Source organism: Melospiza melodia, chromosome 6 (genome assembly GCF_035770615.1).
Source record: "Melospiza melodia melodia isolate bMelMel2 chromosome 6, bMelMel2.pri, whole genome shotgun sequence".
Classification (NCBI taxonomy): Eukaryota; Metazoa; Chordata; class Aves; order Passeriformes; family Passerellidae; genus Melospiza; species Melospiza melodia.
The window spans coordinates 39,324,950-39,340,000 of record NC_086199.1 but is presented as its reverse complement, the minus strand read 5'-3'; positions in this window follow the sequence as shown (position 1 = coordinate 39,340,000).

The following is a 15,051-nucleotide window of genomic DNA, read 5'->3' as shown; positions in this document are numbered from 1 at the left end:
GAACCATCCTGCGTATCGTGGTTCTAAGGAGCCATCCGTCCACTCCCAGCCACAGGCCCCCAAACACAAACAACGGCGCTTTTCCCTGGAAAACAAAACTCGCCTGCCGACATTTTGATGGCAGATTGCAGGAGCCACTTGGTACTATCAAACCAGCCCAACTTGGCACTGGTGCCACCATGGATCTGGTCACCATCCTGCCTATCGTAGCTTTTCAGGACCTAGCCGGTCACTCCAAGCCATAGGCGCCCAGACAAAAAGCTCGGCCAGTTTCCCTGGCAAACAAAAGTAAGTTATCCCGCTTCTGGATGGCAGATTGCAGGAGCCACTGGGTACTATGAAACCAGCCCGACTTGGCACTGGTGCCACCTTGGGTCTGGGAACCATGCTGCGTATCATGGATTTTCAGGAGCCAGCCGTCCACTGCCAGCCACAGGCCCCGAAACACAACAACAGCCTTTTTCTCTGGCAAACAAAATTCAGCTGCCCCGCTTCTGGATGGCAGATTGCAGGAACCACTTGGTACTAAGAAACCAGCCCGACTTGGCACTGGTGCCACCTTGGGTCTGGTCACCATCCTGCGTATCGTGGATTCTAAGGAGCCAGCTGGCCACTCCCAGACACAGGCCCCAAAACACACACAACGGCGCTTTTCCCTGGAAAACAAAACTCGCCTGCCAACTTTTTGATGGCAGATTGCAGGAGCCACTTGGTACTATCAAACCAGCCCAACTTGGCACTGGTGCCACCATGGGTCTGGTCACCATCCTGCCTATCGTAGCTTTTCAGGAGCCAGCCGGTCACTCCTAGCCATAGGTCCCCAGACACAAACCTCGGCCCGTTTCCCTGGCAAACAAAAGTAAGCTGCCCCGCTTCTGGATGGCAGATTGCAGGATCCACTTGTTATTATCAAACCAGCCCGACTTGGTACTGGTGCCACCTCTGGTCTGGGAACCATCCTGGGTATCGTGGATCCTAAGGAGCCAGCTGGCCACTCCCAGCCACAGGCCCCCAAACAAAAACAACGGCGCTTTTCCCTGGAAAACAAAACTCGCCTGACAACATTTTGATGGCAGATTGCAGGAACCACTTGGTACTATCAAACCAGCCCGACTTGGCACTGGTGCCACCTTGGGTCTGGGAACCATCCTGCGTATCGTGGATTCTAAGGAGCCAGCTGGCCACTCCCAGCCACAGGCCCCAAAACACACACAACGGTGCTTTTCCCTGGAAAACAAAACTCGCCTGCCAAACATTTGATGGCAGATTGCAGGAGCCACTTGGTTTTATCAAATCAGCCCAACTTGGCACTGGTGCCACCATGGGTCTGGTCACCATCCTGCCTATCGTAGCTTTTCAGGTGCCACCCAGTCACCCCCAGCCAGAGGCCCCTAGACAAATATTTCGGCCCGTTTCCCTGGCAAACAAAAGTAAGCTGCCCCGCTTCTGGATGGCAGATTGCAGGAGCCACTTTGCACCATCAAACCAGCCCAACTTGACACTGTTGCCACCATGGGTCTGGTCACCATCCTGCCTATCTTAGCTTTTCAGGAGCCAGCCGGTCACTCCCAGCTATAGGCCCCCAGACAAAAACCTCGGCCCGTTTCCCTGGCATACAAAAGTAAGCTGCCCCGCTTCTGGATGGCAGATTGCAGGAACAACTTGGTACTATCAAACCAGCCCAACTTGGCACTGGTGCCACCTTGGGTCTGGGAACCATCCTGCGTATCGTGGTTCTAAGGAGCCATCCGTCCACTCCCAGCCACAGGCCCCCAAACACAAACAACGGCGCTTTTCCCTGGAAAACAAAACTCGCCTGCCGACATTTTGATGGCAGATTGCAGGAGCCACTTGGTACTATCAAACCAGCCCAACTTGGCACTGGTGCCACCATGGATCTGGTCACCATCCTGCCTATCGTAGCTTTTCAGGACCTAGCCGGTCACTCCAAGCCATAGGCGCCCAGACAAAAAGCTCGGCCAGTTTCCCTGGCAAACAAAGTAAGCTGCCCCGCTTCTGGATGGCAGATTGCAGGAACCACTTGGTACTATCAAACCAGCCCGACTTGGCACTGGTGCCACCTTGGGTCTGGGAACCATGCTGCGTATCGTGGATTCTAAGGAGCCAGCCGGTCACTCCCAGCCACAGGCCCCCAAACACAAACAACGGCGCTTTTCCCTGGAAAACAAAACTCGCCTGCCAACATTTTGATGGCAGATTGCAGGAGCCACTTGGTACTATCAAATCAGCCCAACTTGGCACTGGTGCCACCATGGGTCTGGTCACCATCCTGCCTATCGTAGCTTTTCAGGACCTAGCAGGTCACTCCCAGCCATAGGCCCCCAGACACAATACTCGGCCCGTTTCCCTGGCAAACAAAAGTAAGCTGCCCCGCTTCTGGATGGCAGATTTCCGGAGCCACTTGGTACTATCAAACCAGCCCGACTTGGCACTGGTGCCACCTCTGGTCTGGGAACCATGCTGCGTATCGTGGATTCTAAGGAGCCAGCTGGCCACTCCCATCCACAGGCCCCCAAACAAAAACAACGGCGCTTTTCCCTGGAAAACAAAACTCGCCTGCCAACATTTTGATGGCAGATTGCAGGAGCCACTTGCTACTATCAAATCAGCCCATCTTGGCACTGGTGCCACCATGGGTCTGGTCACCATCCTGCCTATCGTAGCTGTTCAGGCGCCAGCCGGTCACTCCCAGCCATAGGCCCCCAGAGAAAAACCTCGGCCCGTTTCCCTGGCAAACAAAAGTAAGCTGCCCTGCTTCTGGATGGCAGATTGCAGGAGCCACTTTGCACCATCAAACCAGCCCAACTTGGCACTGGTGCCACCTCTGGTCTGGGAACCATGCTGCGTATCGTGGATTCCAATTAGCAAGCCGGCCACTCCCAGCCACAGGCCTCCAAACACAAACAACGGCGCTTTTCCCTGGAAAACAAAACTCGCCTGCCAACTTTTTGATGGCAGATTGCAGGAGCCACTTGGTACTATCAAACCAGCCCAACTTGGCACTGGTGCCACCATGGGTCTGGTCACCATCCTGCCTATCGTAGCTTTTCAGGACCTAGACGGTCACTCCCAGCCATAGGCCCCGTGACACAAAGCTCGGACCGTTTCCCTGGCAAACAAAAGTAAGGTGTCCCGCTTCTGGATGGCAGATTGCAGGATCCACTAGGTATTATCAAACCAGCCCGACTTGGCACTGGTGCCACCTCTGGTCTGGGAACCCTCCCGCGTATCGTGGATTCTAAGCAGCCAGCCGTCCACTCCCAGCCACAGGCCCCCAAACACAAACAACGGCGCTTTTCCCTGGAAAACAAAACTCGCCTGCCAACATTTTGATGGCAGATTGCAGGAGCCACTTGGTACTATCAAACCAGCCCAACTTGGCACTGGTGCCACCATGGGTCTGGTCACCATCCTGCCTATCGTAGCTTTTCAGGAGCCAGCCGGTCACTCCCAGCCATAGGTCCCCAGACAAAAACCTCGGCCCGTTTCCCTGGCAAAGAAAAATAAGCTGCCCCGCTTCTGGATGGCAGATTGCAGGAGCCACTTTGCACCATCAAACCAGCCCGACTTGGCACTGGTGCCACCTCTGGTCTGGGAACCATCCTGCGTATCGTGGATTCTAATTAGCCATCTGTCCACTCCCAGCCACAGGCCCCCAAACAAAAACAACGGCGCTTTTCCCTGGAAAACAAAACTCGCCTGCCAAATTTTGATGGCAGATTGCCGGAGCCACTGGGTACTATCAAACCAGCCCAACTTGACACTGGTGCCACCATGGGTCTGGTCACCATCCTGCCTATCGTAGCATTTCAGGAGCCAGCCGGTCACTCCCAGCCATAGGCCCCCAGACACAAAGCTCGGCCCGTTTCCCTGGCAAACAAAAGTAAGGTGTCCCGCTTCTGGATGGCAGATTGCAGGACGCACTTGGTACTATCAAACCAGCCCAACTTGGCACTGGTGCCACCTCTGGTCTGGGAACCATGCTGCGTATCGTGGATTCTAAGGAGCCAGCCGGCCACTCCCAGCCACAGGCCCCCAAACAAAAACAACGGCGCTTTTCCCTGGAAAACAAAACTCGCCTGCCAATATTTTGATGGCAGATTGCAGGAGCCACTTGGTACTATCAAACCAGCCCAACTTGACACTGGTGCCACCATGGGTCTGGTCACCATCCTGCCTATCTTAGCTTTTCAGGAGGCAGCCGGTCACTCCCAGCCATAGGCCCCCAGACACAAACCTCGGCCCGTTTCCCTGGCATACAAAAGTAAGCTGCCCCGCTTCTGGATGGCAGATTGCAGGAACAACTTTGTACTATCAAACCAGCCCAACTTGGCACTGGTGCCACCTTGGCTCTGGGAACCATGCTGCGTAACGTAGATTCTAAGAGGACAGGCGGACACTCCCAGCCACAGGCCTCTAAACAAAAACAACGGCGCGTTACCCTGGAAAACAAAACTCGCCTGCCAACTTTTCGATGGCAGATTGCAGGAGCCACTTGGTACTATCAAACCAGCCCAACTTGGCACTGGTGCCACCATGGGTCTGGTCACCATCCTGCCTATCGTAGCTTTTCAGGAGCCAGCCGGTCACTCCCAGCCATAGGCCCCAAATACAAACCACGGCCCTTTTCTCTGGAAAACAAAATTCAACTGCCCCTCTTCTGGATGGCAGATTGCAGGAGCCACTGGGTACTATGAAACCAGCCCGACTTGGCACTTGTGCCACCTTGGGTCTGGGAACCATGCTGCGTATCATGGATTTTCAGGAGCCAGCCGTCCACTGCCAGCCACAGGCCCCGAAACACAACAACAGCCTTTTTCTCTGGCAAACAAAATTCAGCTGCCCCGCTTCTGGATGGCAGATTGCAGGAACCACTTGGTACTAAGAAACCAGCCCGACTTGGCACTGGTGCCACCTTGGGTCTGGTCACCATCCTGCGTATCGTGGATTCTAAGGAGCCAGCTGGCCACTCCCAGACACAGGCCCCAAAACACACACAACGGCGCTTTTCCCTGGAAAACAAAACTCGCCTGCCAACTTTTTGATGGCAGATTGCAGGAGCCACTTGGTACTATCAAACCAGCCCAACTTGGCACTGGTGCCACCATGGGTCTGGTCACCATCCTGCCTATCGTAGCTTTTCAGGAGCCAGCCGGTCACTCCTAGCCATAGGTCCCCAGACACAAAGCTCGGCCCGTTTCCCTGGCAAACAAAAGTAAGCTGCCCCGCTTCTGGATGGCAGATTGCAGGATCCACTTGTTATTATCAAACCAGCCCGACTTGGTACTGGTGCCACCTCTGGTCTGGGAACCATCCTGGGTATCGTGGATCCTAAGGAGCCAGCTGGCCACTCCCAGCCACAGGCCCCCAAACAAAAACAACGGCGATTTTCCCTGGAAAACAAAACTCGCCTGACAACTTTTTGATGGCAGATTGCAGGAACCACTTGGTACTATCAAACCAGCCCAACTTGGCACTGGTGCCACCTTCGGTCTGGGAACCATGCTGCGTATTGTGGATTCTAAGGAGCCAGCCGGCCACTCCAGCCACAGTCCCGCAGACACAAACAACGGCGCTTTTCCCTGGAAAACAAAACTCGCCTGCAAACATTTTGATGGCAGATTGCAGGAGCCACTTGGTACTATGAAATCAGCCGAACATGGCACTGGTGCCACCATGGGTCTGGTCACCATCCTGCCTATCGTAGCTTTTCAGGAGCCAGCCGGTCACTCCCAGCCATAGGCCCACAGACAAAAACCTCGGCCCGTTTCCCTGGCAAACAAAAGTAAGCTGCACCGCTTCTTGATGGTAGATTGCAGGAACCATTTGCTACAATCAAACCAGCCCAACTTGGCACTGGTGCCACCTCAGGTTTGGGAACCATCCTGCGTATTTTGGATTCTAAGGAGCCAGCCGGCCACTCCCAGCCACAGGCCCCCAAACACATACAACGGCGCTTTACCCTGGAAAACAAAACTCGCCTGCCAACTTTTTGATGGCAGATTGCAGGAGCCACTTTGTACTATCAAACCAGCCCAACTTGGCACTGGTGCCACCATGGATCTGGTCACCATCCTGCCTATCGTAGTTTTTCAGGAGCCAGCTGGTCACTCCCTGCCATAGGCCCCCAGACAAAACCTCGGCTCGTTTCCCTGGCAAACAAAAGTAAGCTGCCCCGCTTCTGGATGGCAGATTGCAGGACGCACTTGGTACTATCAAACCAGCCCAACTTGGCACTGGTGCCACCTCAGGTCTGGGAACCATGCTGCGTATCGTGGATTCTAATTAGCCATCCGGCCACTCCCAGCCACAGGCCCCCAAACAAAAACAACGGCGCTTTTCCCTGGATAACAAACTCGCCTGCCAACTTTTTGATGGCAGATTGCAGGAGCCACTTGGTACTATCAAACCAGCCCATCTTGGGACTGGTGCCACCATGGGTCTGGTCACCATCCTGCCTATCGTAGCTTTTCAGGAGCCAGCCGGTCACTCCCAGCCATAGGCCCCCAGACAAAAACCTCGGCCCTTTTCCCTGGCAAACGAAAGTAAGTTAACCCGCTTCTGGATGGCAGATTGCAGGAGCCACTTTTCACCATCAAACTAGCCCGACTTGGCACTGGTGTCACCTCTGGTCTGGGAACCATCCTGCCTGTCGTGGATTCTAATTAGCCAGCCGGCCACTCCCAGCCACAGGCCCCCAAACACAAACAACGGCGCTTTTCCCTGGAAAACAAAACTCGCCTGCCAAGTTTTTGATGGCAGATTGCAGGAGCCACTTGGTACTATCAAACCAGCCCAACTTGGCACTGGTGCCACCATGGGTCTGGTCACCATCCTGCCTATCGTAGCCTTTCAGGAGCCAGCCGGTCACTCCCAGCCATAGGCCCCCAGACACAAACCTCGGCCAGTTTCCCTGGCAAACAAAAGTAAGCTGCCCCGCTTCTGGATGGCAGATTGCAGGAACCACTTGGTACTATCAAACCAGCCCAACTTGGCACTGGTGCCACCTCTGGTCTGGGAACCATCCTGCGTATCGTGGATTCTAAGGAGCCAGCCGGCCACTCCAGCCACAGGCCCGCAGACACAAACAACGGCGCTTTTCCCTGGAAAACAAAACTCGCCTGCCGACTTTTTGATGGCAGATTGCAGGAGCCACTTGGTACTATGAAATCAGCCGAACATGGCACTGGTGCCACCATGGGTCTGGTCACCATCCTGCCTATCGTAGCTTTTCAGGAGCCAGCCGGTCACTCCCAGCCATAGGCCCCCTGACACAAAGCTCGGCCCGTTTCCCTGGCAAACAAAAGTAAGCTGCCCCGCTTCTGGATGGCAGATTGCAGGAACCAATTGCTACTATCAAACCAGCCCAACTTGGCACTGGTGCCACCTCAGGTCTGGGAACCATCCTGCGTATCGTGGATTCTAAGGAGCCAGCCGGCCACTCCCAGCCACAGGACCCCAAACACAAACAACGGCGCTTTTCCCTGGAAAACAAAACTCGCCTAACAACTTTTTGATGGCAGATTGCAGGAGCCACTTGGTACTATCAAACCAGCCCAACTTGGCACTGGTGCCACCATGGGTCTGGTCACCATCCTGCCTATCGTAGTTTTTCAGGAGCCAGCCGGTCACTCCCTGCCATAAGCCCCCAGACAAAACCTCGGCCCGTTTCCCTGGCAAACAAAATTAAGCTGCCCCCCTTCTGGATGGCAGATTGCAGGACGCTCTTGGTAGTATCAAACCAGCCCAACTTGGCACTGGTGCCACCTCAGGTCTGGGAACCATGCTGCGTATCGTGGATTCTAATTAGCCATCCGGCCACTCCCAGCCACAGGCCCCCAAACAAAAACAACGGCGCATTTCCCTGGATAACAAACTCGCCTGCCAACTTTTTGATGGCAGATTGCAGGAGCCACTTGGTACTATCAAAACAGCCCAACTTGGCACTGGTGCCACCATGGGTCTGGTCACCATCCTGCCTATCGTAGCTTTTCAGGAGCCAGCCGGTCACTCCCAGCCATAGTCCCCCAGACAAAAACCTCGGCCCTTTTCCCTGGCAAACAAAAGTAAGTTAACCCGCTTCTGGATGGCAGATTGCAGGAGCCACTTTTCACCATCAAACTAGCCCGACTTGGCACTGGTGCCACCTCTGGTCTGGGAACCATCCTACCTGTCGTGGATTCTAATTAGCCAGCCGGCCACTCCCAGCCACAGGCCCCCAAACACAAACAACGGCGCTTTTCCCTGGGAAACAAAACTCGCCTGCCAACTTTTTGATGGCAGATTGCAGGAGCCACTTGGTACTATCAAACCAGCCCAACTTGGCACTGGTGCCACCATGGGTCTGGTCACCATCCTGCCTATCGTAGCTTTTCAGGAGCCAGCCGGTCACTCCCAGCCATAGGCCCCCAGACACAAACCTCGGCCCGTTTCCCTGGCAAACAAAAGTAAGCTGCCCCGCTTCTGGATCGCAGATTGCAGGAGTCACTTGGTACTATCAAATCAGCCCAACTTGGCACTGGTGCCACCTCTGGTCTGGGAACCATGGTGCGTATCGTGGATTCTAAGGAGCCAGCCGGCCACTCCCAGCCATAGGCACCCAAACACAAACAACGGCGCTTTTCCCTGGAAAACAAAACTCGCCTGCCAACTTTTTGATGGCAGATTGCAGGAGCCACTTGGTACTATCAAACCAGCCCAACTTGGCACTGGTGCCACCATGGGTCTGGTCACCATCCTGCCTATCGTAGCTTTCCAGGAGCCAGCCGGTCACTCCCAGCCATAGACCCCCAGACACAAACCTCGGCCCGTTTCCCTGGCAAACAAAAGTAAGCTGCCCCGCTTCTGGATGGCAGATTGCAGGACGCACTTGGTAGTATCAAACCAGCCCAACTTGGCACTGGTGCCACCTCTGGTCTGGGAACCATCCTGCGTATCGTGTATTCTAAGGAGCCAGCCGGCCACTCCCAGCCACAGGCCCCCAAACAAAAACAACGGCGCTTTTCCCTGGAAAACAAAACTCGCCTGCCAACATTTTGATGGCAGATTGCAGGAGCCACTTGGTACTATCAAACCAGCCCAACCTGGCACTGGTGCCACCATGGGTCTGGTCACCATCCTGCCTATCGTAGCTTTTCAGGAGCCAGCTGGTCACTCCCAGCCATAGGCCCCCAGACACAAACCTCGGCCCGTTTCCCTGGCGAACAAAAGTAAGCTGTCCAGCTTTGGATTGCAGATTGCAGGAGCCACTTGGTACTATCAAACCAGCCCAACTTGGCACTGGTGCCACCTCTGGTCTGGGAACCATCCTGCGTATCGTGGATTCTAAGGAGCCAGCCGGCCACTCCCAGCCACAGGCCCCCAAACACAAACAACGGCGCATTTTCCCTGGAAAACAAAACTCGCCTGCCAACTTTTTGATGGCAGATTGCAGGAGCCACTTGGTACTATCAAACCAGCCCGACTTGGCACTGTTGCCACCTCAGGTCTGGGAACCATCCTGCGTATCGTGGATTCTAAGGAGCCAGCCGGCCACTCCCTCCCACAGGCCCCCAAACAAAAACAACGGCCCTTTTACCTGGAAAACACAATTCGCCTGCCAACATTTTGATGGCATATTGCAGGAGCCACTTGGTACTATCAAATCAGCCCAACTTGGCACTGGTGCCACCATGGGTCTGCTCACCATCCTGCCTATCGTAGCTTTTCAGGCGCCAGCCGGTCAGTCCCAGCCATAGGCCCCCAGACACAAAGCTCGGCCCGTTTCCCTGGCAAACAAAAGTAAGCTGCCCCGCTTCTGGATGGCAGATTGCAGGAGCCACTTGGTACTATCAAATCAGCCAGACTTGGCACTGGTGCCACCTCAGGTCTGGGAACCATCCTGCGTATCGTGTGTTCTAAGGAGCCAGCCGGCCACTCCCAGCCACAGGCCCGCAAACACAAACAACGGCGCTTTTCCCTGGAAAACAAAACTCGCCTGCCAACTTTTTGATGGCAGATTGCAGGAGCCACTTGGTACTATCAAACCAGCCCAACTTGGCACTGGTGCCACCATGGGTCTGGTCACCATCCTGCCTATCGTAGCTTTTCAGGAGCCAGCCGGTCACTCCCAGCCATAGGCCCCCAGACTCAAAGCTCGGCCTGTTTCCCTGGCAAACAAAAGTAAGCTGCCCCGCTTCTGGATATCAGATTGCAGGAGTCACTTTTCACCGTCAAACTAGCCCGACTTGGCAATGGTGCCACCTTGGGTCTGGGAACCATCCTGCGTATCGTAGATTCTAAGGAGCCAGCCGGCCACTCCCAGCCACAGGCCCCCAAACACAAACAACGGCGCTTTTCCCTGGAAAACAAAACTCGCCTGCTAACTTTTTGATGGCGGATTGCAGGAGCCACTTGGTACTATCAAACCAGCCCAACTTGGCACTGGTGCCACCATGGATATGGTCACCATCCTGCCTATCGTAGCTTTTCAGGACCTAGCAGGTCACTCCCAGCCATAGGCGCCCAGACACAAATCTCGGCCCGTTTCCCTGGCAAACAAAAGTAAGCTGCCCCGCTTCTGGATGGCAGATTGCAGGAACTACTTGGTACTATAAATGCAGCCCAACTTGGCACTGGTGCCACCTCTGGTCTGGGAACCATCCTGCGTATCGTAGATTCTAAGCAGCCAGCCGGCCACTCCCAGCCACAGGCCCCCAAACACAAACAACGGCGCTTTTCACTGGAAAACAAAACTCGCCTGCCAACATTTTGAAGGCAGATTGCAGGAGCCACTTGGTACTATCAAACCAGCCCAACTTGGCACTGGTGCCACCATGGGTCTGGTCACCATCCTGCCTATCGTAGCTTTTCAAGAGCCAGCCGGTCATTCCCAGCCATAGGCCCCCAGACACAAACCTCGGCTCATTTCATTGGCAAACAAAAGTAAGCTGATCCGCTTCTGGATGGCAGATTGCAGGAGCCACTTTGCACCATCAAACTAGCCCGACTTGGCACTGGTGCCACCTCTGGTCTGGGAACCATCCTGCGTCTCGGGGATTCAAATTCTCAAGCCGGCCACTCCCAGCCACAGGCCCCCAAACACAAACAACGGCGCTTTTCCCTGGAAAACAAAACTCGCCTGCCAACTTTTTGATGGCAGATTGCAGGAGCCACTTGGTACTATCAAAGCAGCCCAACTTGGCACTGGTGCCACCATGGGTCTGGTCACCATCCTGCCTATCGTAGCTTTTCAGGAGCCAGCCGGTCACTCCCAGCCATAGGCCCCCAGACACAAACCTCGGCCCGTTTCCCTGGCAAACAAAAGTAAGCTGCCCCGCTTCTGGATCGCAGATTGCAGGAGTCACTTGGTACTATCAAATCAGCCCAACTTCGCACTGGTGCCACCTCTGGTCTGGGAACCATGGTGCGTATCGTGGATTCTAAGGAGCCAGCCGGCCACTCCCAGCCATAGGCACCCAAACACAAACAACGGCGCTTTTCCCTGGAAAACAAAACTCGCCTGCCAACTTTTTGATGGCAGATTGCAGGAGCCACTTGGTACTATCAAACCAGCCACACTTGGCACTGGTGCCACCATGGGTCTGGTCACCATCCTGCCTATCGTAGCTTTCCAGGAGCCAGCCGGTCACTCCCAGCCATAGACCCCCAGACACAAACCTCGGCCCGTTTCCCTGGCAAACAAAAGTAAGCTGCCCCGCTTCTGGATGGCAGATTGCAGGACGCACTTGGTACTATCAAACCAGCCAAACTTGGCACTGGTGCCACCTCTGGTCAGGGAACCATCCTGCGTATCGTGTATTCTAAGGAGCCAGCCGGCCACTCCCAGCCACAGGCCCCCAAACAAAAACAACGGCGCTTTTCCCTGGAAAACAAAACTCGCCTGCCAACATTTTGATGGCAGATTGCAGGAGCCACTTGGTACTATCAAACCAGCCCAACCTGGCACTGGTGCCACCATGGGTCTGGTCACCATCCTGCCTATCGTAGCTTTTCAGGAGCCAGCTGGTCACTCCCAGCCATAGGCCCCCAGACACAAACTTCGGCCCGTTTCCCTGGCGAACAAAAGTAAGCCGTCCAGCTTCTGGATTGCAGATTGCAGGAGCCACTTGGTACTATCAAACCAGCCCAACTTGGCACTGGTGCCACCTCTGGTCTGGGAACCATCCTGCGTATCGTGGATTCTAAGGAGCCAGCCGGCCACTCCCAGCCACAGGCCCCCAAACACAAACAACGGCGCTTTTCCCTGGAAAACAAAACTCGCCTGCCAACTTTTTGATGGCGGATTGCAGGAGCCACTTGGTACTATCAAACCAGCCCAACTTGGCACTGGTGCCACCATGGATATGGTCACCATCCTGCCTATCGTAGCTTTTCAGGACCTAGCAGGTCACTCCCAGCCATAGGCGCCCAGACACAAAGCTCGGCCCGTTTCCCTGGCAAACAAAAGTAAGCTGCCCCGCTTCTGGATGGCAGATTGCAGGAACCACTTGGTACTATAAATGCAGCCCAACTTGGCACTGGTGCAACCAGTGGTCTGGGAACCATCCTGCGTCTCGGGGATTCAAATTATCAAGCCGGCCACTCCCAGCCACAGGCCCCCAAACACAAACAACGGCGCTTTTCCCTGGAGAACAAAACTCGCCTGCCAAATTTTGATGGCCGATTGCAGGAGCCACTTGGTACTATCAAATCAGCCCAACTTGGCACTGGTGCCACCATGGGTCTGGTCACCATCCTGCCTATCGTAGCTTTTCAGGAGCCAGCCGGTCAATCCCAGCCATAGGCCCCCAGACACAAAGCTCGGCCCGTTTCCCTGGCAAACAAAAGTAAGCTGCCCCGCTTCTGGATGGCAGATTGCAGGAACCACTGGGTACTATCCAGCCAGCCCGACTTGGCACTGGTGCCACCTTGGGTCTGGGAACCATCCTGCGTATCGTGGATTCTAAGGAGCCAGCCGGCCACTCCCTGCCACAGGCGCCCAAACACAAACAACGGCGCCTTTGCCTGGAAATCAAAACTCGCCTGCCGACTTTTTGATGGCAGATTGCAGGAGCCACTTGGTACTATCAAATCAGCCCAACTTGGCACTGGTGCCACTATGGGTCTGGTCACCATCCTGCCTATCGTAGCTTTTCAGGAGCCAGCCGGTCACTCCCAGCCATAGGGCCCCAGACACAAAGCTCTGCCCGTTTCCCTGGCAAACAAAAGTAAGCTGCCCCGCTTCTGGATATCAGATTGCAGGAGCCACTTTTAACCATCAAACTAGCCCGACTTGGCAATGGTGCCACCTCTGGTCTGGGAACCATCCTGCGTATCGTGGATTCTAATTAGCCATCCGTCCACTCCCAGCCACAGGCCCCCAAACACAAACAACGGCGCTTTTCCCTGGAAAACAAAACTCGCCTGCCAACTTTTTGATGGCAGATTGCAGGAGCCACTTGGTACTATCAAACCAGCCACACTTGGCACTGGTGCCACCATGGGTCTGGTCACCATCCTGCCTATCGTAGCTTTCCAGGAGCCAGCCGGTCACTCCCAGCCATAGACCCCCAGACACAAACCTCGGCCCGTTTCCCTGGCAAACAAAAGTAAGCTGCCCCGCTTCTGGATGGCAGATTGCAGGACGCACTTGGTACTATCAAACCAGCCAAACTTGGCACTGGTGCCACCTCTGGTCAGGGAACCATCCTGCGTATCGTGTATTCTAAGGAGCCAGCCGGCCACTCCCAGCCACAGGCCCCCAAACAAAAACAACGGCGCTTTTCCCTGGAAAACAAAACTCGCCTGCCAACATTTTGATGGCAGATTGCAGGAGCCACTTGGTACTATCAAACCAGCCCAACCTGGCACTGGTGCCACCATGGGTCTGGTCACCATCCTGCCTATCGTAGCTTTTCAGGAGCCAGCTGGTCACTCCCAGCCATAGGCCCCCAGACACAAACTTCGGCCCGTTTCCCTGGCGAACAAAAGTAAGCCGTCCAGCTTCTGGATTGCAGATTGCAGGAGCCACTTGGTACTATCAAACCAGCCCAACTTGGCACTGGTGCCACCTCTGGTCTGGGAACCATCCTGCGTATCGTGGATTCTAAGGAGCCAGCCGGCCACTCCCAGCCACAGGCCCCCAAACACAAACAACGGCGCTTTTCCCTGGAAAACAAAACTCGCCTGCCAACTTTTTGATGGCGGATTGCAGGAGCCACTTGGTACTATCAAACCAGCCCAACTTGGCACTGGTGCCACCATGGATATGGTCACCATCCTGCCTATCGTAGCTTTTCAGGACCTAGCAGGTCACTCCCAGCCATAGGCGCCCAGACACAAAGCTCGGCCCGTTTCCCTGGCAAACAAAAGTAAGCTGCCCCGCTTCTGGATGGCAGATTGCAGGAACCACTTGGTACTATAAATGCAGCCCAACTTGGCACTGGTGCAACCAGTGGTCTGGGAACCATCCTGCGTCTCGGGGATTCAAATTATCAAGCCGGCCACTCCCAGCCACAGGCCCCCAAACACAAACAACGGCGCTTTTCCCTGGAGAACAAAACTCGCCTGCCAAATTTTGATGGCCGATTGCAGGAGCCACTTGGTACTATCAAATCAGCCCAACTTGGCACTGGTGCCACCATGGGTCTGGTCACCATCCTGCCTATCGTAGCTTTTCAGGAGCCAGCCGGTCAATCCCAGCCATAGGCCCCCAGACACAAAGCTCGGCCCGTTTCCCTGGCAAACAAAAGTAAGCTGCCCCGCTTCTGGATGGCAGATTGCAGGAACCACTGGGTACTATCCAGCCAGCCCGACTTGGCACTGGTGCCACCTTGGGTCTGGGAACCATCCTGCGTATCGTGGATTCTAAGGAGCCAGCCGGCCACTCCCTGCCACAGGCGCCCAAACACAAACAACGGCGCCTTTGCCTGGAAATCAAAACTCGCCTGCCGACTTTTTGATGGCAGATTGCAGGAGCCACTTGGTACTATCAAATCAGCCCAACTTGGCACTGGTGCCACTATGGGTCTGGTCACCATCCTGCCTATC